Genomic DNA, 27,997 nt, shown 5'->3' with positions numbered 1-27,997 from the left:
GCTAAGCTTTGAAAATATTCCTGGATTCAATTTGTTAATTTTTTTTTAATGTTGCTTTATGTTTTTATTCCTAAATGAGCTTGCTCTACAGTTTTCTTTCGCTGAGATTTTCTTCATTGGGTAAACTGATGCGAAAAGGATTGTGATATTTTTCATGCTTTTGTATGTTTTTTAAAAGTACTTTTAAACACACAGATTGAAATGATTTGTCCCTTGAATGGATAATCCAATAGAATTGATTTGTTGAAAATTTAAGGGACTAATGCCATTTTGATGAGTAGTTTTTTGATAGTTATTCTAATTTTTTATATCCCATGGAGCAGATAACATTTTGAGTCAGTCTTAATCGTTCATTTTCATCAAAGTTTTCATATCTTAGTGAAGAATTACCTGAAAATTTTATGATCTTTGAAATATTTGTATAAGTGACTGTATTTCCAGTGTTATGCTTCATGTTCCATATATGTCATTATTATCAGCCCTAGCAGAGGTTTGTCTAATTAGTTTATCTTTTCAAAGAACCAAATCTTGATTTCATTTAAAATTCTTGATTTTATTTAAAATGTATTTAAAATAAATTTAAATAAATTTAAGTTTATTTAAATTTAAATGGTTTTCTATTTTCAAATTAGTCAAAAGTTTCAAATTAACTAAAATTTTATGCCTTTTTTTTTAAAAGAAAATTTTCATTTGTTCTGTTCTTCTGATTTTATATCCATCCTTTCTTTATTTTTCAGCTCTGCCACACAGGTTGCAGAATCCTAGTTCCCTGACCAGGGATTGAACCCATGCCCCCTGCAGTAGAAGTGTGGAGTCTAAACCACAGACTGCCAGGGAAGTCCTCATGCTTTTATTTTTGAAGTCACATGTCCTTCGTTCTTCATCCTTTGCTTTTAGTTTCTAGTTTTCTGAGTATATTGCTCAGTTTATCTATTTTCATTATTTCTTAATAATAGAAACGTTTAAGATTATGAATTTCTCTTTGATGAGTACTATGTTAGTCATATCCATGTTTTTATATGTCATATTATTATTGCAATTAATTTCTAATTATTTTTAACTTTGCTTTTTCTCTGAGAATTCTTTAAAATATGTTTCTTAATTACCATAAACTTCTTATTCTGTCCTCACATGGTGGAAGGAGGGTGAGAGATCTTTCTGGAGCCATTTTTTTTAAGAGCACTAATCGTACTTATGAAGGTTCTACCCCCATGACCTAATCGCCTCCAAAGGTCCTACCTTCTAATACTATCACATTGGGAATTGGAATTTCAGTGTATGAATTTTTGAAGACACATTCAGACCATAGCAATTACATACCAAGCTTCCCAAATAATAGGTTGCTAATATTACTTAATATCCATTTGTATTCATTGTCTCCCAACTATCTAGTACACACAGCATCTGGTTATATGTCCCTCAGGTTTTTCTTTAAGTGTCACTCTGCCCTTTCTTATGCCATTTATTTGTTAAGAAAACCTGGCCATTTACTTTGTAGAGTATTCTACAGTCTATATTTGGTTGGTTTCTTTGTAGTTTTGTTTAGCCAGTTTTCCTATTCCCATTAATTAGTGAAAGAAACTTTTAAAGCAAATTTTACCACCATGTCACATGTTGTAAGACTGTGACTCAGAGAATTACTCAGAAGTAAATTACTCAGAGTAATTCACTTATAAGTGACAGAATTGCAGTTTAAATACTCATTTGACTAATTTTAAAGTTCAGACTCTTGCTACTCCACAGTGCTCTGCAAATAGAGAGATTTAGAAAGGGCCATAATTTTTTTTATTTATTATTATTATTTATTTTATTATTATTTTTTTTTACTTTACAATATTGTATTGGTTTTGTCATACATCAACATGAATTCACCATGGGTGTACATGTGTTCCCCATTCTGAACCCCTGTCCCACCTCCCTCCCCATACCATCCCTCTGGGTCATCCCAGTGCACCAGCTCCAAGCTTCCTGTATCCTGCATCAAACCTGGACTGGTGATTCGTTTCTTATATGATATTATACATGTTTCAATGCCATTCTCCCAAATCATCACCCACCTCCCTCTCCCACAGAGTCCCACACAGTTCTATACATCTGTGTCTCTTTTGCTGCCTCGCATACAGGGTTATCGTTACCATCTTTCTAAATTCCATATATATACGTTAGTATACTGTATTGGTGTTTTTCTTTCTGGCTTACTTCACTCTGTATAATAGGCTCCAGTTTCATCCACCTCATTAGAACTGATTCAAATGTATTCCTGCTTTATTGACTATGCCAAAGCCTTTGACTGTGTGGATCACAATAAACTGTGGAAAATTCTGAAAGAGATGGGAATACCAGACCACCTGACCTTCCTCTTGAGAAATCTGTATGCAGGTCAGGAAGCAACAGTTAGAACTGGACATGGAACAACAGACTGGTTCCAAATAGGAAAAGGAGTACGTCAAGGCTGTATATTGTCGCCCTGCTTATTTAACTTATATGCAGAGTACATCATAATAAACGCTGGGCTGGAAGAAGCACAAGCTGGAATTAAGATTGTCGGGAGAAATATCAATAACCTCAGATATGCAGATGACATCACCCTTATGGGAGAAAGTGAAGAGGAACTAAAAAGCCTCTTGATGAAGGTGAAAGAGGAGAGTGAAAAAGTCGGCTTAAAACTCAACATTAAGAAAATGAAGATCATGGCCTCTGGTCCCATCACTTCATGGGAAATAGATGGGGAAACAGTGGAAACGGTGTCAGACTTTATTTTTTTGGCTCCAAAATCACTGCAGATGTTGACTGCAGCCATGAAATAAAAAGATGCTTACTACTTGGAAGGAAAGTTATGACCAACCTAGATAGCATATTCAAAAGCAGAGACATTACTTTGCCAATAAAGGTTCGTCTAGTCAAGGCTATGGTTTTTCTTGTGGTCATGTATGGATGCGAGAGTTGGACTGTGAAGAAAGCTGAGCGCCAAAGAATTGATGCTTTTGAACTGTGGTGTTGGAGAAGACTCTTGAGAGTCCCTTGGACTGCAAGGAGATCCAACCAGTCCATTCTGAAAGAGATCAGCCCTGGGATTTCTTTGGAAGGAACGATGCTAAAGCTGAAACACCAGTGTTTTGGCCACCTCATGCGAAGAGTTGACTCATTGGAAAAGACTCTGATGCTGGGAGGGATTGGGGGCAGGAGGAGAAGGGGACGACAGAGGATGAGATGGCTGGATGGCATCACTGACTCGATGGACGTGAGTCTGAGTGAACTCCAGGAGTTGGTGATGGATAGGGAGGCCTGGCGTGCTGCGATTCATGGGGTTGCAAAGAGTCAGACATGATTGAGCGACTGAACTGAACTGAACTGAATACTCCATTGTGTATATGTACCACAGCTTTCTTATCCATTCATCTGCTGATGGACATCTAGGTTGCTTCCATATCCTGGCTGTTATAAACAGTGCTGCGATGAACACTGGGGTACATGTGTCTTTCAATTCTGGTTTCCTCGGTGTGTATGCCCAGAAGTAGGATTGCTGGGTCGTATGGCAGTTCTATTTCCAGTTTTAAGGAATCTCCACAGTGTTCTCCATAGTGGCTGTACTAGTTTACATTCCCACCAGCAGTGTAAGAGGGTTCAAAGATGTGAAAAGGAGGAAGAAGTGAGGAGAAGCTGCCCTTTTTACTTTCCATTGGGAAATTTTTTTTCTGTCTTGGTACAATTTGAGCTAAAGAGAAAGTAGAATGCCTCAGGTGTTAGCTATCAGCTTGTTTTTGTTTTTTTTTTTAATTCACATACTCACAAATATTCAGATTTCAGAAGCTCTTTACCTTCCCTGGAAGTAATTGCTTTACACAAAAGGATTGATTTTCAATGTAAATTTTACTAAATAAATATGAAGATGGAAAAATGTTTAACATCCCCATGTTACGCTCAGTTCAGTTCAGTTCAGTCACTCAGTCATGTCCGACTCTTTGGGACCCCATGGACTGCTGCACGCCAGGCCTTCCTGTCCATCATCAGCTCCCGGAGCCCACTCAAACTCATGTCCATTAAGTCAGTGATGCCATCCAATCATCTAATCCTCTGTCATCCCCTTCTCCTCCTGCCTTCAATTTTTCTCAGCATCAGGGTCTTTTCTAATGAGTCAGTTCTTTGAATCAGGTGGCCAAAGTATTGGAGTTTCAGCTTCAGCATCAGTCCTTCCAATGAATATTCAGGACTGATTTCCTTTAGGATGGACTGGTTGGATCTCCTTGCAGTCCAAGGGACTCTCAAGAGTCTCCAACACCACAGTTCAAAAGCCTTGCTAGGTTTGCCATGACAAAGTACTACTATCTGGGTGTCTTTAATCAGAGAAATATTTTGTCTCGCAGCCTGGAGGCTAGAAGTCTAAGATCAAGGTATTGGTGGGTTGGTTCCTCCTGAAAGTTGTGAGGGGAGAATCTGTAGATGGTCACCTTCATGTACAATTGATATTCTCCCTGTATACATTTGTGTCCAAATTTCTCCTTTTTTAGTAATATTGGATTAGGGCCCAGGCTAATGACCTCATTTTAACTTGATTCCTCCTATCAAGATCTTATCTCCAAACAAGGTCACCTTTTAATGTACTGGGCTTTAGGACTTCAACAAATGAATTTTGGGGGGAGTAGAGGGGGAGGCATAATTCAATCCATAGCAGCATGTTTCACAGCACATAGCTTCACAAAGCTTATGTATTTCCCCCAGGTCTTTCTAGCCTTGCCACATTCCTTCCCATGAAAACCAAGGTCCATTACAAATGCATTTCTCTTCTTGTGCCCTGATTCCCAGGTGCTAGGCCCTGTGTCTAATTGGGGTTTCAAGATATTACCTAATAATGATCTCCTTTGTGAAGATTTTCATATTAGCTAAAACTCCAGTACTCTGGCCACCTCATGCGAAGAGTTGACTCATTGGAAAAGACTCTGATGCTGCGAGGGATTGGGGGCAGGAGGAGAAGGAGACGACAAAGGATGAGATGGCTGGATGGCATCACTGACTCGATGGACGTGAGTCTGGGTGAACTCCGGGAGTTGGTGATGGACAGGGAGGCCTGGCGTGCTGTGATTCATGGGGTCTCGAAGAGTCGGACACGACTGAGCAACTGAACTGAACTAAACTGAAGAAGAAAAATCTGCCAGCCAGTGCCAGACTTTTAAAATTCAAATATATGGAAACATAGATTGAGGACAAGTTCAAGAAATGCCTAAATCTGAAAGTAGTCTGTGAATTGGAAGGAATCCTTCTCACTTGTTAGGAACTGCAGTGTAATCAATAGATTTCAATGAACTATGGTTTAATCAGTATTAAGTTTCTTTTTTATTTCTTTAGATTTTATTTTACTTTTTAAATATAGTTCTTGGCAATGTTATTCATGTTCAGCTGGATTTATTTATTAAGGACTTTAGTTCTGAATTTTAGAAAAATGATGAGTGGAGAAGTTTATTATTCTATTACAGCAAATCACAATTATAATTTAAACCAGTCAATATAAAACTTATCCTATGATACCTACTTTTCCAAACTGTATCTCAAGTCCACTGGTCTTTGAAGGTGATGAACATTTCGAGTATTGAATCCAAAATTTCAGAATAAAGATGATAAATTACACTCTAGTCAAGGAATATAGAGTCACAAATGATCTAATACAATATAAAATTTCAAAATGCTTTGGAGTATGTTGTATAAATTTCACATCGGGAAGATTTGTCTTCTTAATTTGGATTTCCCTTAAACTGCTAGTCTCTGAGTTCATGCTGGTAGATGGCCAGAAAATCCGGTTGGTTAGGAAGTGGATCAGTTGTTAGGTAAGTAGTAGGCAAGATTTAAGAAGACTGCTGCAAATAACCCACAAATTGAATAATCTGTATAAATAATTTAGAGTTGTCTGAACTTACAGTTAATGAAATCTAGAGACCTATAGGAAAATTCCATATGATTTGTCTGGGAAAAAAAATGTCCTGTGAACTCCAGAAATCCAACCATTTTTGATCTATTATTTTCTCTCAGGAAACCTCGAAAACATCAATGAAGTCTCAGTTGAAAACATCACTCTAGGTATAAAGCTGCTCCATTATCTTGAGCTCTGCCACTATCTTGCATGTCAATACTCAGACCTGAAACCTTTCTCTAAGGTTGATGGATGCACTGTCTCAGTGTGCATGTGCCTATAGTTAGATTTTGCTTTTAAAAAGGAACCATTAACCATGCCTATTTCAAAGTGTTTTCCCCTTTTTATCTACACAATCAAGCTAATGTTTAACTGTTTCACAACATAGGCTTTCATAAAAAGCAGCAAAGGTAAGCCAAATTTCTCCTTACCACATAGCTTTTATTTTGAGTAATGCAGAAAGCATCTTTAGTCTGTTCAGAAAGTAAATTATTGTAGAGGACAATTTTTTCCCAAGTCTGATGACTCAGGGACAGCAATCTAGGATCTAGAAAATGGCAACTTGGATCTAGAGATTACTGCTTACTAAAATTAGTCTATTTGGCTGAACATAAAGAGGCAGTGAATTCATATGGCTCATGATAATTTTTATACTATAAAGAATTTAATTATTTTGACTGAAATTAGAAAAATATTATTAGAAGGCAAATAGAATAAAAACAGTTAGGAGCAGATTTTTTTCAATTAAAAATAGATATTAACTACTTCTATGATTTAGGCTCATAATTTTAAGAAGCATGCCTTGAAGACAGAGAGCAGACCTTTGTCTGGGTAGTTTAAGTGTAACATATGGAACTCTGTGATGGCAAGGATTTTGTTTTATTTGGAACTAATAAGCAATAACAGATAATTTGGAGTTTTCATTTAGTGTTATGAAGAAGATTTAAAAGGATGATATGGAAGGAACTAATTGGAGACCACTATTACGCAGATGGGGCTTCCCTGGTGGCTCAGATGGGAAAGAATCTGCCTGCAATGCAGGAGACCTGGGTTCAATTCCTGGGTCGGGAAGACCCTCTAGAGAAGGAAATGGCAATCCATTCCAGTATTCTTGCCTGGAGAATTCCACGGACAGAGGCTGCAGTTCATGGGGTTCCAAAGAGTTGGCCATGACTGAGCAACTAACACACAACACGACATTGTGGAAGATATGTCTGGTCTTAAAAGAACTGGTCTTAAAAGTTGAGTAAGAGTTTTTCTCTACAGGACCTTCCAGGAAGGCACTGCAGAACAGGAGAAAGCACAGCATGAGACTAACAGTGGCCCGTTCAGGGCACTATGGGAGCAGGAGCTAGGTTGTTTTGACTAGTAGAAGTGTGCTGTCATGAATGGGAACATGTAGCTAAGGGACTTGATGGTGAAAGGAGTTAGTAAGCTGAAACCTTGAAAGTGAGGTTGTCAGAGGTAGAGAAATTAGAAGGAAAAAGGTGTTCAAGTACACTGTATACTGTTTATGAGGTAAAGGATATGGTAAGATAAGAGCCATGGGTCTAAAATGGGAACATAAGTTTAAGGATTAAGTAACCTTAAGGAGCAAGATTTTTATTTTGACACACAGCTATCGTGAATTACAAGTTATTGTTTCCAGAACTAGACTAACTGCTATACATTTGTCATCACTACTCATCTAATGACCTAGAGACCATTATTTGGGTTTTACAGATGAGGAATTTAAGATTAGGAAGGAATTTGGGGCTTTTTTTTTAAATTTAAATTTATTTATTTTAATTAGAGGCTAATTACTTTACAATATTGTATTGGTTTTGCCATGCATTAACATGAATCCGCCACGTGTGTACACGTGTTCCCAATCCTGAATCCCCCTCCCACCTCCCTCCCCATACTATCCCTCTGGGTCATCCCAGTGCACCAGCTCCAAGCTTCCTGTATCCTGCATCAAACCTGGACTTGCGATTCATTTCTTATATGATATTATACACGTTTCAATGCCATCCTCCCAAATCATCCCCCCTCCATATACACAATGGAATATTACTCAGCCATTAAAAAGAATGCATTTGAATCAGTTCTAATGAGGTGGATGAAACTGGAGCTGATTATACAGAGTTGAGTAAGCCAGAAAGAAAAACACCAATACAGTATACTAATGCATATATATGGAATTTATAAAGATGGTAACGATAACCCTGTATGCAAGACAGCAAAAGAGACACAGATGTATAGAACAGTCTTTTGGGCTTTTTATAATAGTGGAATTTCTTCTTCATTGCAAATGGCTACCTATCACTAGCTCTTAGAATAGACCAAAGTACTTCTTTGACCCTCAAAATCTTAGAAGATTCAGGTGGCATTGGGGAGATTAAACATAGGATGCAGAGGTCACAGCCACAGCCCTAGGAGGGCTGGGCAGTTTCATGATACCCTCCTCCCTCTGGTGACTGGTCAGTTTTTCCTTCTGGAGCTCTTCTCCTCTGACTGCTGACCATGAGGAGAGAATACCACTGGCAAGTCATGTCAATGGATATGGCTTGTTGAGCCTTTTCTTAATTACTTTTGTTGTCAAGGTTTAAATTATTTCATATCGGTAAAAATATTAATATAAACATATCTTACATAGCTGCCATGGGTTAGGTTGCCTCCTTTATCTTAATCTTTCTCTATCTAAATGTAACAACTGTTTTATAAGATTTAAAGATTCTTTTGATGGCAAAATACAATACCTTGACACTTGGCTAGATGAAGACAGAACTTTTTGTTGCTTGCAGCTCCAAGTAAGAGAAGGCTGGGAGGGGCACCCAGGGGCTTCTTTGGGGAGGGGAAACAGGGCAAGAGTGAGCAGGGACTGCAGAGCACAGCCTGTGTGGACTGGCTAATTTGAATAATTTTGCAGGCCCCGGAGCAGAGGAGCTCTGCCCAGTTGTTTGGTACCTGATGAGTCAAGCAATTGATCGTCCAGGAATATGAGTCCCATGCTGGAAGTGATTGGGGTGTGGATTCAAATCAGCTGCTCAAAAGGGAGACTGACCAGCCTCCAGCCAACGCCTCAAGACTGGGTCAAGGTAGCATTAAAACAAGGCAATGTTATAACTATCCCACTATACAGTGTAGGTATCATGACATTTTATAACCCTTTTCACCCCCAGGCAAAGGTGAGAACTCTCCTGCCTTTCAACTGATTCTCTTTTGGGTAGAATTTCTTTTGGCAAATGTCCACAGCAAATGTCTTCTTCCTGTTTGATGTCTGTCCCCATCTGTCTCCTCACTTTTGTTATTTAACTCTCATTTTCTCTCCCTCACCATTTTTTTCTACCCCTAACTCCATTACTTGGCTAAAAGCCTTTGGCTGAGTGGATCACAACAAATTGTGGCAAATTCTTAAAGAGATGGAAATACCAAACCACCTTACCTGCCTCATGAAAAATCTGTATGCAGGTCAAGAAGCAACAGTTATAACTGGGCTTGGAACAATGGACTGGTTCCAATTTGGGAAAGAAGTACATCAAGGCTATATATTGTCACCCTGCTTATTTAACTTATACACAGAGTATATCATGCAAAATGCAGGGCTGGCTGAATTACAGGCTGAAATCAAGATTACTGGGAGAAGTATCAGTAATCTCAGATATGTAGATGATACCATCCTAATGGCAGAAAGCGAATAGGAGCTAAAGAGCCTTGTGATAAAGGTGAGAAAAAAGAGTGAAAAAGCTGTCTTAAAACTCAACATTCAAAAAACTAAGATCATGGCATCTGGTCCCATCACTTTATAGCAAATCAATGGGGAAAAAATGGAAACAGTGACAGACTTTATTTTCTTGGACTCCAAAATAACTGCAGATGGTGACTGTAGCCATGAAATTAAAAGATGTTTCCTCCTTGGAAGAACAGCTATGACAAATCTAGACAGTGTATTAAAAAGCAGAGACAACACTTTGCTGACAAAGGTCCATATATTCAAAACTATGGTTTTTCCAGTAGTCATGTTAGGGGTATGAGAGTTGGATCATAAAGAAGGCTGAGCCCTGAAGAATTGATACTTTCGAACTATGGTGCTGGAGAAGACCTTGAGAGTTCCTTGGACAGCAAGGAGATCAAACCAGTCAATCCTGAAGGAAATCAACCCTAAATATGCAATGGAAGAACTGATGCTGAAGCTGAAGGTCCAATACTTGGGCACCTGATGCTGAGAGCCAACTCATTGGAAAAGACCCCGATGATGGGAAAGATTGAGGGCAGGAGGAGAAGGGGGCAACAAAGGATAAGATGGTTTGATAGCATCACTGACTCAATGGACATAAATTTGAGTAAAATCTGAGAGATAGTGAAGGACCAGGAAGCCTGGTGTACTGTAGTTCATGGGGTCACAAAGAGTCAGACATGACTGAGCAACGAACTGAACTCCATTCAGTTCAGTTCAGTTCAGTCGCTCAGTTGTGTCCGACTCTTTGCGACCCTGTGAATTGCAGCACGCCAGGCCTCCCTGTCCATCACCAACTCCTGGAGTTCACTCAAACTCAAGTCCATCGATTGATGCCATCCAGCCATCTCATCCTCTGTCGTCCCCTTTTCCTCCTGCCCCCAATCCCTCGCAGCATGAGGGTCTTTTCCAATGAGTCAACTCTTCGCATGAGGTGGCCAAAGTACTGGAGTTTTGGGTTCAGGGAGTAAGTTTTCTGTCTCTATGTATTAATTTTAAGTGCAGGTAAGTTTGAACCCCTTAAATTTGTTTCAAAAAACAAAACAAAACAAAAAAACCCTCTAATTAAGTTACCTTGATAGACTTTTTTTCTGTACATTGGACTTTCATTTAAAAAAATATTTCCTTATCTCTGACTAACATTATGTGAGGTTTAATTTCCAGATATTTTATCTTTTCTTTTCAATTAGTTATGTCTAATAAACTCAATCATAGATACAGAGACATACATAAAAATCCCAGGAGTGTTAAACTAAATTTTTAGTTTTTTTAGGCATTCAGCCCAGCCTGATTTAACTTTTTAACAATTCTTGTGTCCTAGATCCTGTTTTAAAATAGGGGATTTATAATTACTAATTAGTCAGAATAAGAAGATAAGGAAGATGATTAGCTTGTGAAAGGTTTAGTTTTTTTTTCAGACAAAGATCAAAATTGTAGCAATAGATATATGTAATGTAAACACCTTCCTATATAGTAAAAGCTTGTTTCCCCATTCAGTAGTCCAGACCTTCCTCCTTATTACAAATGAATTAACTCTCAGAAAATTCCATCATATCTCATTAGCCTACTAAATTTTACCTCTTATTTTCTGCTGATCTCTATTCTTGAGTAGTGAATGAGTTCTAACAGACTTGCATTTAGTTCACGTGGTCTAATTCACACATCAGAGTATTCCCATAAAGTCAGACATGTTTTTAAAGGAGAAAATAATATTCCACAAACATCTTTACTGAAGATGTAGAAAGTGTCAACTCAATGTATTTCTCTAAAAAGAATCCCTTCAAGCCTTACTTCATTTTAGATTTAAAATTTATATAACTTCTATGGTGATTTTAGATGGAATGTATACAGTGGGGTGCTGGTAAAAATTTAAAAAATATCCCAAGCTCTGATTTGTAAAGAATGCTTATTTCTGTGACATAAGTACTCCAGTCTTACCTGATTTCAAGCTACCAATGTGAAATCACTAAATGGAGAATTTGAAAGGAATTCAAGGTAGTACATCATTATAAACTATTTCAATCATACAGATAAAAGAGAGAAATAACATCCAGAGAATTAATAATAGTAAACTCCAGTGAAATTATTAGAATGATAAGTGTTGATCACTTATTACCCTTGTTTTAAATAGAATTTATCTAATTGTGAATGTATGTACTTTAATTTTTCATAATGGCTATGTTTAACAACTGTTCACAAAAATCCTGGAAAATGAACAATTCTGTGAGCTGATGTAAGCCTGCTTCAGCATACCATTGAATCAAGGTGTTAACATATTTGAATGACTCCAGATATAGAAAGGACAGATTTGTAAATTTCAGTTTCTAGTTCTGTTTAAATGCTCAGTGTACACTTTCAGTGACATGGATGAAGAAAGAGAAGAAATAGATTAAGGCAACAATTTAAATTAAGAAAAATGGAAGACATCTGGGAAGGTAAGGCACACCAGAAATCTAAAATGTGTGAATGAGGTGAGAAGATTGTAAGAGAATCTCTAGCTAACTTTTTTCCCCTTTAGCTCATCTCTACCTCATGGGCTGTTTGTTAATAAACTCTGAGAAGTGCTGGATGTATTTCTCAGTTGATGTTGTGTGAACAGAAGGTCCCCCAGTTTGAGTGGCTTACAGCTTCAAAGGTTAATTTTTAACTCATACAGCATGTCCATGGTGGACTGGCTGTAGCTCTGCTGTAGTCCCCCTGTATTCCAGGATCTAGGCAGGTGGAGAAACCTCTATCTGGGACATTGTCTCATGGCGGAGGGAAGAGAGATGGCAGAACATACGCTAGTTCCTATAATGACACTTGTAACAACTGCTTATATTTCATTGTCGAAAGCAATGTACCCAGCCATGCCTGAGTCAACAGGGCAAGATCACAAAATCTTCCCTCAAGGAGAAAGGCCAAAGGAAGAGAGTTTCAGGGAGGAACAGCAAATACTTTGAACACAGTATGATCCCCCACTTAGAGAGAGAGGATCAAAAGGGTAGCTAACTGTTGTAGCAGAGAATGACGGGTTCACCATCGAGTTCTCTTGTTTTCTGGATAGTACAGCTAGACATTTTTTGGCCTCCCTTAGAAGTAGAGTGGACACTTGACAGTCTTTCCAAAGCCAGAGTTGTTTAACCAGTGTTGTCACTACCGCTTACTTTTATGAGTCAGATCAAGTCCATGACCATGCTTGAGTTCAACAGAGTGAAAATACAGAACAGTTTTCTAAGGAGGAATACCAAAGGATGGAGCATCCCCGGGTAGGGCAATGAATATTTTGGATAATACTACAGTCTACCACGTGAAAAATGAAAAAAGTGCTAAAAGACTCTGTGGCAGGGGCTGCTGGTGTGTTAGTGATCCCCTCTCTCTTTCTCATATGCCAACTAACTGGAAAGACTGCCAAGGATCAAATAGAGTAAATCCCCAAGATAGATGTACCTGAGACCTTGAAGGATGGAGTGGAACAGGTCCTCCCCTCCACACTGAGCTGAGACATGAATGGGGATAAACTCTTATATTTGAAGCCACCAAAGTGTCAGGTGGTTTTGTCATTATTGCTACAGAATAATCTAATTTATCTTGATAAACACAAGTTACCATGGCTGAGACAGTAAAGAATCTGCCTGCAATGCAGGAGACCCATGTTCAATCCCTGGATCCCAAACATTCACTGGAGAAGGGAATGTGTACCCAATCCAATATTCTTGCTTGGAGAATTCCATGGATAGAGGAGCCTGGCAGGCTATATAGTCCATGGGGTTGCAAAAAGACAAACATGACTGAGTGACTAACACTAGATATCATAAGTTAATATATATGATGTCAGTCCATAGAAAAAATATTTTGAGCACTGTGGTAGGATGAAAATTATGCTGCCCTAGACATATATGTCCTAGTTTCTGAAGTCAGTGAATATTCAGTTCAGTCACTCAGTCGTGTCCTACTCTTTGTGACCCCATGGAGTGCAGCACGCCAGGCCTCCCTGTCCATCACCAACTCCCGGAGTTTACCCAAACTCATGTCCACTGAGTTGGTGAAGCCATCCAACTATCTCATCCTCTGTCATCCCCTTCTCCTCCCACCTTCAATCTTTCCCAGCATCAGGCTCTTTTCAAATGAGTCAGTTCTTTGCATCAGGTGGCCAAAATATTGGAGCTTCAGCTTCAGGATCAGTCCTTCCAATGAATATTCAGGACTGATCTCCTTTAGGATGGACTGGTTGGATCTCCTTGCAGTCCACAGGACTCTCAAGAGTCTTCCCCAACACCACAGTTCAAAAGCATCAATTCTTTGGCACTCAGCTTTCTTCACAGTCCAACTCTCATATCCATACGTGACTACTGGAAAAACCATACCTTTGACTAGATGGACCTATGTTGGCAAAGTAATGTCTCTGCTTTTTAATATGCTGTCTAGGTTGGTTATAACTTTTCTTCCAAGGAGCAAGTGTCTTTTAATTTCATGGCTGCAGTCACCATCTGCAGTGATTTTGGAGCCTCTAAAAATAAAGTTTGTCACTGTTTCCACTGTTTCCCCATCTATTTGCCATGAAGTGATGAGACCAGATGCCATGATCTTAGTTTTCTGAATGTTGAGTTTTAAGCCAACTTTTTCACTCTCCTCTTTCACTTTCATCAAGAGGCTCTTTAATTCTTCTTCGCTTTCCGCCATAAGGATGGTGTCATCTGCCTATCTGAGGTTATTGATATTTCTCCCGGCAATCTTGATTCCAGCTTGTGCTTCATCCAGCCCAGCATTTCTCATGATGTAGTCTGCATATAAGTTAAATAAGCAGGGTGACAATATACAGCCTTGACGTACTCCTTTTCCTATTTGCAACCAGTCTGTTGTTCCATGTCCAGTTCTAACTGTTGCTTCCTGACCTACATACAGATTTCTCAAGAAGCATGTTAGGTACTCTGGTATTCTCATCTCTTTCAGAATTTTCCACAGTTTATTGTGATCTACACAGTCAAAGGCTTTGGCATAGTCAATAAAGCCGAAATAGATGTTTTTCTGGAACTCTCTTGCTTTTTTGATTATCCAACAGGTATTAGCAATTTGATCTCTGGTTCCTCTGCCTTTTCTAAATCCAGTTTGAACATCTGGAAGTTCACGCTTCACGTACTGTTGAAGCCTGGCTTGGAGAATTTTGAGCATTAGTTTGCTAGCGTGTGAGATGAGTGTACTTGTGTGATAGTTTGAACATTATTTGGCATTGCCTTTCTTTGGGATTGGAATAAAAACTGACCTCTTCCAGTCCTTTGGCCACTGCTGAGTTTTCCAAATTTGCTGGCATATTGACTGCAGCACTTTCACAGCATCATCTTTCAGGATTTGAAGTAGCTCAACTGGAATTTCATCACCTCCACTATCTTTGTTCGTAGTGATGCTTCCTAAGGCCCACTTGACTTCACATTCCAGGATGTCTGACTCTAGGTGAGTGATCATATCATCATGATTATCTGGGTCGTGAACATCTTTTTTGTATAGTTCTTCTGTATATTCTTGCCACCTCTTCTTAATATCTTCTGGTTCTGTTAGGTCCATACCATTTCCGTCCTTTATTGTGCCCATCTTTGCATGAAATATTCCCTTGGTATCTCTAATTTTATTGAAGAGACCTCTGCTACTGCTGCTGCTGCTAAGTCGCTCCAGTCATGTCCAACTCTGTGCAACCCCATAGACGGAAGCCCACCAGGCTCCCCCGTCCCTGGGATTCTCCAGGCAAGAACATTGGAGTGGGTTGCCATTTCCTTCTCCAATGCATGAAAGTGAAAAGTGAAAGGGAAGTCGCTCAGTCGTGTCCGACTCTTAGCGATCCCATGGACTGCAGCCTACCAGGCTCCTCCGTCCATGGGATTTTCCAGGCAAGAGTACTGGAGTGGGGTGCCATTGCCTTCTCCAAAGAGACCTCTAGTCTCTCCCATTCTATTGTTTTCCTCTATTTCTTTGCATTGGTCACTGAAGAAGGCTTTCCTATCTCTCCTTGCTATTCTTTGGAATTCTGCATTCAAATAGGTATGCTGCTACTGCTGCTAAGTCGCTTCAGTCGTGTCCAACCCTGTGCCACCCCATAGACGGCAGCCCACTAGACCCCGCCGTCCCTGGGATTCTCTAGGCAAGAACACTGGAGTGGGTTGCTATTTCCTCCTCCAATGCATGAAAGTGAAAAGTGAAAGTGAAGTCGCTCAGTCGTCTCCGACTCTTAGCGATCCCATGGACTGCAGCCTACCAGGCTCCTCCGTCCATGGGATTTTCCAGGCTAGAGTACTGGAGTGGGGTGCCGTTGCCTTCTCCCAAATAGATATACCTTTCCTTTTCTCCTTTGCCTTTCACTTCTTTTCTTTTCACAGTTATTTGTAAGGTCTCCGCAGACAATCATTTTGCCTTTTTGCATTTTTTTTTTCCTTGGGGATGGTCTTGATCTCTACCTCCTGTACAATGTCATGAACCTCTGTCCATAGTTCTTCATCCTATGTAGAATAGGACCTAAAGAAAGAGGAAGAAATGGTGTCAATGCAGAGGTGATTAAGTTAAGGATGTTGCTATAGAGTGATTATCCTTGTTATTAGAGTGAGCCCTAAGTGCAATCATGCATATCCTCATAAGAAGAGGGAGATATGAACACAGACAGAAGAGGAGAAGGTGCTATGAAGACAGAGGCATAGATTGGAGGGATGTGGCCACAAGCCATGGCGTGCCAGCCTCACTAGAAGCTGGAGGAGACAAGCTATGGGTTTTTCCCCAAGCTTCTGGAAGGAACACAGCTCTGCAAATACCTTGACTCCAGCTCAGTGATGCTGACTTAGGACTCCTGGCTTCCAGAAATGTGAGAATAAGTTTCTACTGTTGTAAACTGCCACATTTGGGGTAATATGTTATAGCAACCACTGGAAACTGATACGAGCCCCAAGATTAAGAAATGACAGAAATCAAGTGCCAGTGCTCAGCTTCAACAAAGGTGCGTCCAAAGAAGAGCAATCAGGGAGGTGCTGGGTATAAAACTTTAATGACTCAGAAGTCATGCAGTTGATAAACTGAATTCATAACATTGTAAACCATCCTGAAGTTTGAGAACAAGAATAAAGATCAGCAATTACCTTGTGGAAAAGCTCTAGCATCCTGCTGCTACTGCTAAGTCACTTCAGTCGTGTCCGACTCTGTGCGACCCCACAGACGGCAGTCCACCAGGCTCCCCCATCCCTGGGATTCTCCAGGCAAGAACACTGGAGTCCTAAGTCTGCACATAAAAAGTAACTTGAGATCTGGAGATATTATGACACTTGTTCCCAATAAAACAGCTTAATCATGGAATTAGTCCTAGAATATAATTTTTCCTATCTCCCAATCCTCAGGGGTATTAAAACTGCAAAAAACAAGGCTAGGTATGTGTATGTATGTCTGTGTGTATGTGTGTGTGCATTGGTTACTAAGATGAGACATCACGTTCTCTCCTTCTGAATTGAAGTATTCACTCCTTGGGGACTGAGTATTGGCAACAGGCACCTCACAGGCCCATATGCCTGTCCTCCCATATACAAAGTCCTCCTTCCCTTGCCTCAAGGTAAGACAAGTCTGGACCATCCCAGCTTCAGGGCACTCCGTGAGATTCCCCCAGGCTTTCTTGTGACCATATCAGCGTCCGTATTTCCTTCCTGTTCCCTCCCTGCTTTCTTCACTCCTCTGCAGGTGGTTGGTTCTTGAGAGAACTGCCTCACAGACTCTCTGTAACCTAGTTTCCACTGCAGAGTCTGCCTCCCAGTGAATAGGAGCTGTGATGTCTCTGAAGGATGTGGGCAAGGTATTAAATGCATTCTTCATGTCGTCAAAGGATAGAACTCAGACCAGTGAGAAGATGTGCTGGGGAAGAACACCTAAGTTTAATATAATCAGGGATGTTCTGCCACTTGTATCTGTTTAAAACGGAGCAAGAGAACTTCTAAAGTTGTGATCACTTGATAAATATCCATTTTTGGACACTATCATCTGTCAAAAATATTTCACAAAAAATGCGAATTTGTACATTAGTCTTTTTCAGCAAAGGATTTATTGAACATCCACGTTGGCCAGGGACTGCTTTAGATGCTGGATGAGTAGCAGTCAATAAGAAAGACTCAGTTCCTGCTGAGATGGAGTTTATATTATAATGGAAGGAGACAGACAAGGGACACTTGATAAGGAAATGCACATTGTAATTTCTGACAGTAAGTTTTATGAAGAAAATAAAGATGTGCATGTTAGACAGTGGCAAGTGGATGAGGGGAATGAGCTCTTCAGCCAAAGTGATATTAGTCCACTTGATCTGCTATCACAAAATACCCAGGTTGATAAAAAGGAAAGGAATTGGGTCATTTGTAGTGATGTGGATAAGCCTAGAAGCTGTCCAACAGAGTGAAGTAAGTGAGAAAGAGAAAAACAATTATCCTATATTAATTCATGTGTGTAGAATCTAGAAAAATGGTACCAATGAACCTATTTGGAGGGCAGGAATAAAGGCACAGACATAGAGAATGGACTTGTGGGCATGGGAGGGAAGGAGAGGGTGAGCTGAACTGAGAGAGAAGCATTGACATATACACGCTACCACGTGTAAAATAGCTAGCTAGTGGGAAGCTGCTGAATAATGCAGGGAGCTCAGCTCAGTGTTCTAGAGAGGTGGGGTTGGGGTGGAAGGGAGGCTCAAGAGGGTGGGGGTATATGTATAGTTATAGCTAATTCGTGTTGTATAGCAGAAACTAACACAATATTGTAAAACAATTTTCCTCCAACTAAAAAATTCCATAGGCTGGGTGGCTTATGCACTACAGAAATCTATCTTACAGTTTTGAAGGCTGCAAGTCCAAGATCATCCTGTTCCAAGCTAGCATGATCGGATGAGGACCATCTTTCTCGCTCACAGTGAGTGCTTTCTTGCTTTTCCTCACAGAGGGTAAAGGGGCTCAAAAGCTCTCTGGTGGGTAGGGGGGTCTTTGATAAAAGTGCTAATTCATTCATGAAGGTTCCACCCTCATGACCTAAGCACCTTCCAAAAGCCTCAACTTTGGAAGTTTGGATTTCAACAACCAAATTTTGTGGGGACAGAAACATTCAGACCTGAGCAGGTGATCTGGGATGGTCTCTGAGGAGAGAAATCTGAGTTACGAACAATCCACACAAACATCTTAAAGGAGAGCACCACTGACAAGAGAAACACATTTAATACCTTGAAAAGGGACCGAACCTGATGCTAATTACTCAGACCCTTGCAAAGCAAAGAGGGGCATTTGTATTGTGAGGGTCTTCCTGAGGTGCAGGTATGGGGCTGCACTGGGGTCGGGGGACAAATCATCCAGGGGGAATTGGCAGTGAAGGCAGAGGAGGCCAGCTTCACCCTCACTGCTTGGACTCTCCTCCTGAGTTTCCTTTCTACCCGCCCTTGGCCACCCCCCAGATACCCTAGATTCCCCTATCACAGCAAAAGAAACAGCCTGGAGATCTCACACTGAAATGTATCCCTCCCAAGAAGCACTCCTATCTGTCCACTAATCTGTCCATCAGTAGTAATGACACTACTTCCTGTTCCACTTGAGTTAATAGAATCCATCCTAATGAGAGTTCTGTAAAGCCCACCACCAAAGCTGCCTCTGGATCTGGGTCTCTGTACTCTGCCCTCTTTCTTGTTACCATGGATGGACTCCCTTTTCTCTTAAAAAACACCTCCCCCTCCACTTGTTTGCTCTCTTCCACCCCAAACACTGACACAGTAATTCTCCCCTATCTCTCTTCTGTAGCAAGTGCTCTTGCTTTGCTCCTGTCTGCTTCCTTCAGCATCAAAAAGTGCTGTGATTTCTCCTATATTAAAATAGTTTCTTGTACCTATAATTTGAAAGGACACATGAGCCCCAAGGTTCATGGTAGCACTATTTACAGTAGTTAAGACATGGAAGCAACCTAAATGTCCATTGACAGATGAATGGATAAAGAAGATGTGGTACCACATACACAATGGAATACTACTCAGCCATAAAAAGTGGAAAAATGCCATTTGCAGTAAAATGGATGGACCCAGAGATTATCATTTGAATATATGATACAAATGAACTCAATTCCACAGATACAGAAAACAAATTTACAGTTACCAGAGAGGAAAGGGGAGGAGGGATAAATTAGGAGTTTGGAATTAATATGTGTACATTACTATATAAAATACATAAGCAACAAGGACATACTGTATAGCACAATTATACCTAAAATTTTATAATAACCTATAAGGGAAATGAATCTGAAAAAGAATATACATTCTTTTGAGCCCATTTCCTTTTGAAGATACTTCTCTGAATACCTTTACCATAAAAGTCCCTAAAAGTATGGTCTATATTGTCTCTCTCCAGCCTCTCTTTTCTCATCCTCCCTTGAACAATGGAGCTGGCCACATCCCACCCCAAACACACAGACACCAACTTTACTTCTGGAAGCCAATGCTGCTCAATCTGAACAGACAGTTTTTTAGTTCTACTCTTCTTTGACTTATCAGGAGCATCTGAAAAAGACTAATACTTTTCTTCATTGGGATACTTCTTCACTGGGCTTCCAGGACTTCACATGGTCCTGGTTTCCTCTCTTCTCCCTGACATTAGTCTTTTAGCTCTGAGTTTGCCCAAGAACTAGACTCTGGACTCCATCTTTTCTCTTAATATTTCATTTAAGCACATGGCTTCAAGTACCATCAATATGTAAACAACTTCTAAATACATTTTAATGTAGTTTTGTCCCTGAAGTCCAACTGACTTTGGAACATGTAATAAGATTCTCAGAGTTAACTTTTCATGATTAAATTTCTATTTTCCCTGCAGCCTCCTCCACCGACATCTCAATGAAGTCACGCTTGACCTCTCCTTTCTTCTTCCATCCCACATTCCATGTAATGGCAAATCCTACCACATTGCCTTCAAAGTATGTTTTCAGATCTGACCAATTCTCAACATCTTCTATGTTCTTGTCCTGACCTGAGCTGCCATCTTCTTCCTGCTGGATGATTTCAGTAGGCTCTTACCTTTATCACTGAATCTGTCCTTGCCCCATTGCCCCAACCAGTGATCCCTTAAAAAAAGTCAAGTCACATTACTGTTGGAGAAGTTCCTCCAAGATTTTCCATTTTGCCCAGTGTCAAGGCCAAAATGGTTATAATGTTGCATCTAAGTCTTCATATTCTAGTTCCTAGTTACATTTCACCAGGTCTTAGCTGTGGCATGTAGGATGTCTGGTTGAGGTGTTTGAAATCTTAGTTGTTGCATGTGGGATCTAGTTCCTTGATCAGGGATTGAACCCAGGCCCCCTGCATTGGGACTGTGGAGTCTTAGGCCCTGGGCCTCCAGGGGTTTGAATTGCATTTCAAACCCCATCTCCACATACTTTCTCTCTACTTACTGTTGACGGAAAAAAAAAAAAATGCACAGCTTAAAAGTTGAGAGTTATGTTCTATTTGGCAGACTTGCTGAGGACTTGAGCCTCGAAGAGAGCCTCTCATATATCTCCGAGGGACTGCTCTGAAGAGGTAAGGGAGAGGCCAGGACACATATGAGTTTTTGCAACAAAACCAAGTAGTCAGAACATCAAAAGGTTACTTTTAATGAAAGAAAACCAGACAGCTCAAGTTAATAAATTTAACATTTTTCTAAGTATGGGAAGATGCAAGAGTCTGGGCTCATTGAAATCACTCCTTTGATCTGCACCTTGTCTTTCTAGGGCCAGTATCCTGCTTTTCCCCATCCTGAGTCCCTTCAGGGTACATGGCTAGGGACAGCTGCAGTGGCTGTTGGCTTGGAGGTGGACAGCCTGTTTGTCTCCATCCTGAGTTCCTTCAGGGCTGTAGTGGCTGATGGTTTGATGGTTGCAGCATCCTTTGTTTACTGATATGGCAGGTGACATGTTTCATCCACATTACTCACTTTGATTCTGCCACACAAGCATTTTGCTGTTACTCAAACATGTCACCACATACCTGCTCAGGGCTTTGCACCTGCTGTTTTCACTGTCTAGAGCACTGCTTCCCAGATAGTGCTCATGTCACTATCTCAGGCCATTAAGCCAATGCTATTTTCTCTGTAAAAAGTTGGACACGACTTACCGACTGAACAATAACAACTTTCTCTGTGGGGCCTTCTTGGACTGCTTTCCTTATTTAGTTACTTACAATCATATGGCTAATACCTGTATGGCTTTTACTATGTGCTAACAGGAACTGTCCCAAAGCACATTACATATACTAACTCATCTAATCATCACACTAACCCTGTGAATCAATATCATTATTATCTCCATTTTACAAATCAGAGCCCTGAGACGCAGGTTAGGTTGAGTAATTCGCTGGAGGTAACAGAGCTGCAGTGTGAGAAATTCAGGATTCACGGTAGAGCAGAGGAAATGCAATAGTCAGGGTAAAAGGCCTGGATTCAAGTTCTGCCTCTTTGTAACTGTGGGCTGCTTTATTAAAACGCTGCCCTGACACAAACCACCGGCTGAACAATTCCTTGTGCCTCTCTCTCTTTTTTTTAAGTAACCCTCATCACCATCTACCGAAACATATTTTTCAATTCATCTTCTCTCACTGAATGGTAGGTCCCACCAGGGAAGATTTTTGTTAATTTTTTTTTTTTTACTGATACACCACTGCTACTTAGAATGGTACCTGGAACATAGTTAGGGCTCAGTAAGTATTGACTGACTGAATGAATATAATACATAGTTTGGAATAAAGACTTCAAGTGGTGATTCTGGAATAAACCACACACCTTGTCCAACTTCTTCTGCCCCCACCCATCTCCTCACTCTTGTGATGAAAATACACTAACCCCATTTTCAAAAAATGAGTTGAATCCTGCCTTTTTATTTATTCTTAGCATATTCTTAAGCAAGTTGTTTCATCTTCCTGCCTATTTTACTTCATTCATTTATTAGAGAATATAATGCCAAGTTAACTGGGCTGTTTTGACAAGCAAATAAGAAAAGAAAAGAAAGAAAGAAATTGAAGTCGCTCAGTCGTGTCCGACTCTTTGCGACCCCATGGACTGTAGCCTACCAGGCTCCTCCATCCATAGAATTTTCCAGGCAAGAGTACTGGAGTGGGTTGCCATTTCCTTCTCCAGGGGGGGTCTTCCTGACCCAGGCATCGAACCTGGGTCTCCTGCGTTGCAGGGTAAAGCAGACATCTGAGTCACCAGGGAAGTCCCAAATAATATGGGGTACTATTGCTACTAGGAATCTCAATTCACCCTTGAGAATGCTTAGTTTTGAGCACATATCCTAAGCTGGATTTTTTCTGTGAAATTTTGAATGCTGTGTTTTTTGTTACAAAAGTGAACACAGTGAAGAAGGATATAACTTTGTATAGACTGCTTCGACAGCATCATGTGTTCACAATCACATATTTTTGATGGTAAATGTGAAGAACAATCTAGGGTGAAGGGTGCTTCAAGGAGGACTGAAGAGGATCAGAAACTTTGAGAAAGATGACCCAAAGGAGGGTTCACTATTGTGGAGAGCAAGACAATAATATTTTAGCGAGATATTAAGAATTGAGTTGTTCAAGAGAGAAGAGGCTTAAAGAAAACAGAAAATAACCCTACTGATGGCTTACTCTATTCATAAAAGTCTGCTATTTTCTCATCTTTGTAGAGATTATGAATAGATTTGTATAGAAAAAGAAGATAATTGTGTGGAGTAAATTTTACCTTTTCAGCAGCCATTTTTCCTTATTTACAGCAATCAGGTTTCCTTTTGGGAATTACTGCCATTCTCTGGGGTGAAGTCTTGGTGGCACTGTAATCAGAGTACCATGACAACCCACAGGGCAAGCAAGTAGGATGGGCAAGTTCTGAGATGCAGGTGCCTTTAACCAAATGCTTCTTCTTTTCAGGCTGGTATGGGCACAGGCAGGCACCTGATGAAAACGGAACCGGGACTCTTAGGCCTAAAACCTTGCCGAGAGGGATGCCAGCAAGAAGACACGTCTGGGGTTCCCCTGTTCCCAAGACCTGTACCAGAGAAGGTGAATGGATCCTGCATCCCAGACTCCCAGAGAAGAATTTCTTGCTCCTGTAGCTTCTAAAACTAGTTCTCCATTCTTACCTTGTTTTTATGAGCTGCCCAATAGGCTTCCATTAAATTCTCCTCTTTTAAAATCTGAAGTTACTTGCAAACAATTCAACCATGATACAACCAGATCAGAACATTGACAAGAGATTATTTCTACAGATCACTCAACTGTCCCAACTGAATACAGTCACAGGTCACCCTCAGCTTGTTCTGTTGAAATCTTTTCCTCCAACATCATGCTGCTGATAGTTTCATATTACCAACACATGATTTCTACTTAATATCTTCCTGAGACAGACATTTGTTCATTATAAATAGAGTAAAAGGGCAGTATGTTTTGTCAATGACATTTTCCTGGGAAAGGAAAAAATCTACAGAGGGGACCTATAATAGTCACCACTCCTCTCTGTCCCATCTCTCCACCAACTGCAGCTGTGTTATTAATCAAAATACAGAGATAGTACTGTGAATATGGCTTTGTTAATATAAAGAAAAAAACCAGATATAGAACAGAGAAACTAATATAAGCAGTGTTTTCTTATCCCTGTTTTCTAATATAATTTTGTCTTTTTCTCTTTGCTAATCGGAATTCTGTTATCACAAGGAATGTGCTATCAACTTTAAGTACTGATTCTCAAGTAAAAATGGTTTAGACATTAAAGTAGGGGCATACAAGATTACCTATTTATTCCTAAAATTGACTAAAATAAAAATAAAGAAAAAAGAAAAAAGAGATATAAGTCTTTAAGAACAAAGAAATTGCAAATGAGAAAAGTAGATGAGAGTTCTAGATAATAACTGTTTTTAAATCAGAGAAAACCAACAAATGCAAATTAATTTCCACTAAAGAACTCTGAATAGATTTTAAATGAGAGGCGCCAGATAAGTCTGGAGCTGGAGGGCATGGATAACACTGAGAAAGAATGTTGGTTCAAGTCTTTAAGGAGTAGATAAACTCTCCTCACTAGAGTGGTTAGCTGCGATTTTTGTACAAAGTAGAGTGGACAAATATTGTTCATTAATTGAAATGACACAGCATTTTAGTTAATTTTCACAAACATTTGGAAGAACCCTTTTTTTAACCAAAGACAAAATGACATTTGGTTAAAGGTTCACTGGGGTTTATCACATTCGATGTCTGAGATCTAATGATGGGAAAGATTGGGGAACAGAGGAAACATTGGTATTGGTAAAGTTGTGTGATAGGTCCAGAGAATTCATTTTTTTACTATTATCTTTTTCATTTACTTGAATTTTTCCATGATAAAAAGAAACATCTTAAGCAGTTACAGAAAAGCTCAGATGTTGGCAAACTCTACTTACTGTTGTGCCTCTTCTTCTCAGAAACTTACCTGAATTTTGGGCTTAGTTGAGAGGCCCATTAAAGAGAACAACTAGTTTATTCTGTCTGGTGCTATTGTTTCTCACGGATCAATATTTCTCCTCCATTGTGGGGCTTAATATGTCTCACAAGTGGTTTAACACAGAGGCACTTGCGGCTACCCCGAGTGGAGGGTGGTTACTGAATGACTGAAAGAACAATTGAAATAAACGTGAGTCAAGGAACAGAAGAGAACAAAAAAGCGACATCTCCCTGCAAGTGATAGAGTGCTCTTATTAGAGGCTATATGAAGATTACAAATTATCTTTGGATGTTATGTCTGTTCACTTCAGAATTGTGAATGGCCTTTCACTTCTTAAGATATACAGATGTTATTCATCATTACCCACCTGACTCTTTAGAGAACTGAAATCCGTACTTCACACATCAAACTGCATTTAATAAGAAGCATAAGTATTTCAAGGTTAGGGTATGCATCTTACTTCCTTAGAAAATTACATAATAAAGGAAACTTAATAAGGGTAGGAATGAGAAAGACAGGCATCAAGCAAGAAAGACAAAAGACGGATGGAAGTGAGATGGTGGGAAAGGGAAGGAAATGACATATTTTTCTTTCAAGTCTGTGCCTTGCTCTTATTTGAGAACAGTCATCTGATTCGTGCTTATACTCTGGGTCTGATTTATTACCAATTTCATCATGAGTGCCCAGCTCCATTGGCTCTTGCCCATTTGTCTCCAAGGTAGTGAAACCACCATCCTCACAATAACTGTACCCGTTTGACCCTGTTAACGCTTTTACCTCTCAACTTAAACGTCTCCTTTTGCTAGTTATTTTTAGATTTATTGTTGTATGGGATGTGTATGTTGTATAGCAACATGATACCTATGGAATGTTCCGCACTGTATAAATCAATCACCGTAATAGCATCTCTGGGTGAAACTAGGGGCAGAGAGGACACGAAGAAATGGGACAGAGAATGGAATAGAGGAAGTGGGCAGCAAAGAGTGACAGGAAAGGGGGAGGGAGGAATATGGCTGGAAAAAGTACTTAGGAATTAGGAACAGTGAGTGTTAAGGGAGACAAGAGAGTGAAGAAATGAGAGAGCCAACTAAAGATGAAGATTTAAGCATGACTAGAGACAAAAGCTGGAGAAGGCACTTTCACTTTTTACTTTCACGCATTGGAGGAGGAAATGGCAGCCCACTCCAGTGTTCTTGCCTGGAGAATCCCAGGGACGGGGGAGCCTGGTGGGCTGCTGTCTATGGGGTCGCACAGAGTCGGACAGGACTGAAGCGACTTAGCAGCAGCGGCAGAGACAAAAGCAAAATTAAGAGAGCAAATTATCCTAAAGAGCAAAGGAGATTCAGAAAATAAACTCAGTAAGTGCATTGGTAAATAACTGTACCTGGGCTTCAAGATAATAATAGAATATTAAATCTTGCTTATCCACAGGATAATAGAAATGCATCTCAATAAACAAATTCTTTATTGTTATCCTAAAGACAGGCACCAACAATCATAGAAAACTTTATTTGAGGCAATGGCACCCCACTCCAGTACTCTTGCCTGGAAAATCCCAGGGACGGGGGAGCCTAGTGGGCTGCCGTCTATGGGGTCGCTAAGAGTTGGACACGACTGAGCGACTTCACTTTCACTTTTCACTGTCATGCATTGGAGAAGGAAATGGCAACCCACTCCAGTGTTCTTGCCTGGAAAATCCCAGGGACGGGGGAGCCTCATGGGCTGCCATCTATGGGGTCGCACAGAGTCAGACATGACTGAAGCGACTTAGCAGCAGTAGCAGCAGAGTCTTTTAAAGGAGCCGGCAATGGCACCCCACTCCAGTACTCTTGCCTGGAAAATCCCATGGATGCATTGAAGAAGGAAATGGCAACCCACCCCAGTATTCATGCCTGGGGAATCCCAGGGACGGGGGAGCCTGGTGGGCTGCCGTCTATGGGGTCGCACAGAGTCGGACACGACTGAAGTGACTTAGCAGCAGAGTCTTTTAGTTCCCCAGGAGCTGGTAAAAATTGGTTAGAATTAAAAATGTAGTAAATAAAATAGTGATCAAATGTCCTGGTGAAGAAATACAAAATTGAACAGATTTTGAAGCTTTAATTGGGACAAATAAAATGCAGGTCTCAAAATGAAGTCTTGGATAAAAAAGAGCTTTTCTGAATTTTCACTACCAATTTGTTAAACGTTGGACCATACTGTCTTCTTTTCTCACTATTTGTAAGGGATGGGAAAATTTTACGTATGTGGTACCCACTTCTCTGTGTATTTGGTATCCTCCCTAAGCATTCCTTATCTCTAGTATGTCTCCTATTGAGTTAATAATGAGAAAAGATTTTGATCGCCCACCCCCCCCCCGACCAATATCTTGTTGTAGAGCATGCTATGCAGTGACACACTGCCAAGAGCTCTATGATGGTTTATTTTATCTCTTAAGAATAACTTGATTTTAAAAGAGCTATAATTAAAGTTTAGCCTTAATTATGGAATAATCTAATAATCTTGCTTTGTCATTTTCTTCTTGAGACATTCAACATTTCTAAGTGTGTTTGACTACTAAACTTTCATGCTTGGTTTTAGGCAGAATTATAGTAATTGTTTGGGAATTTTTAATTGAATGAATAATAATAGAGGTGAAGGCTCTTTAGCTAATTTCCCTAAGAGTTCACTTGCTACTAAATAAGCATGAAAGATACTTTCTCTTTCCATTATATTTTTATATGAATAATTATACCACTTAAAGTTTAAATAGGCTTCAAGAGCTAAACATAACATCTTAACATGAAAGTCAAAAAGAGCATTTTTCCTTGTCATTAACTTTATTTTAAATGTGTGCCTTACTAATCTCTAAATGAATTACTTTGTTTTGAATTCACATTTAAAAATCAAATGAGATTACAAGTGTAATGTTTAAAATTATGGATATATGGCTATGGATATTTGAGATAA

This window comes from Bos indicus, chromosome 12 (assembly GCF_029378745.1).
Source record: "Bos indicus isolate NIAB-ARS_2022 breed Sahiwal x Tharparkar chromosome 12, NIAB-ARS_B.indTharparkar_mat_pri_1.0, whole genome shotgun sequence".
Classification (NCBI taxonomy): Eukaryota; Metazoa; Chordata; class Mammalia; order Artiodactyla; family Bovidae; genus Bos; species Bos indicus.
The sequence above is the reverse complement of the archived record's forward strand: the minus strand, read 5'-3'. Positions refer to the sequence as shown.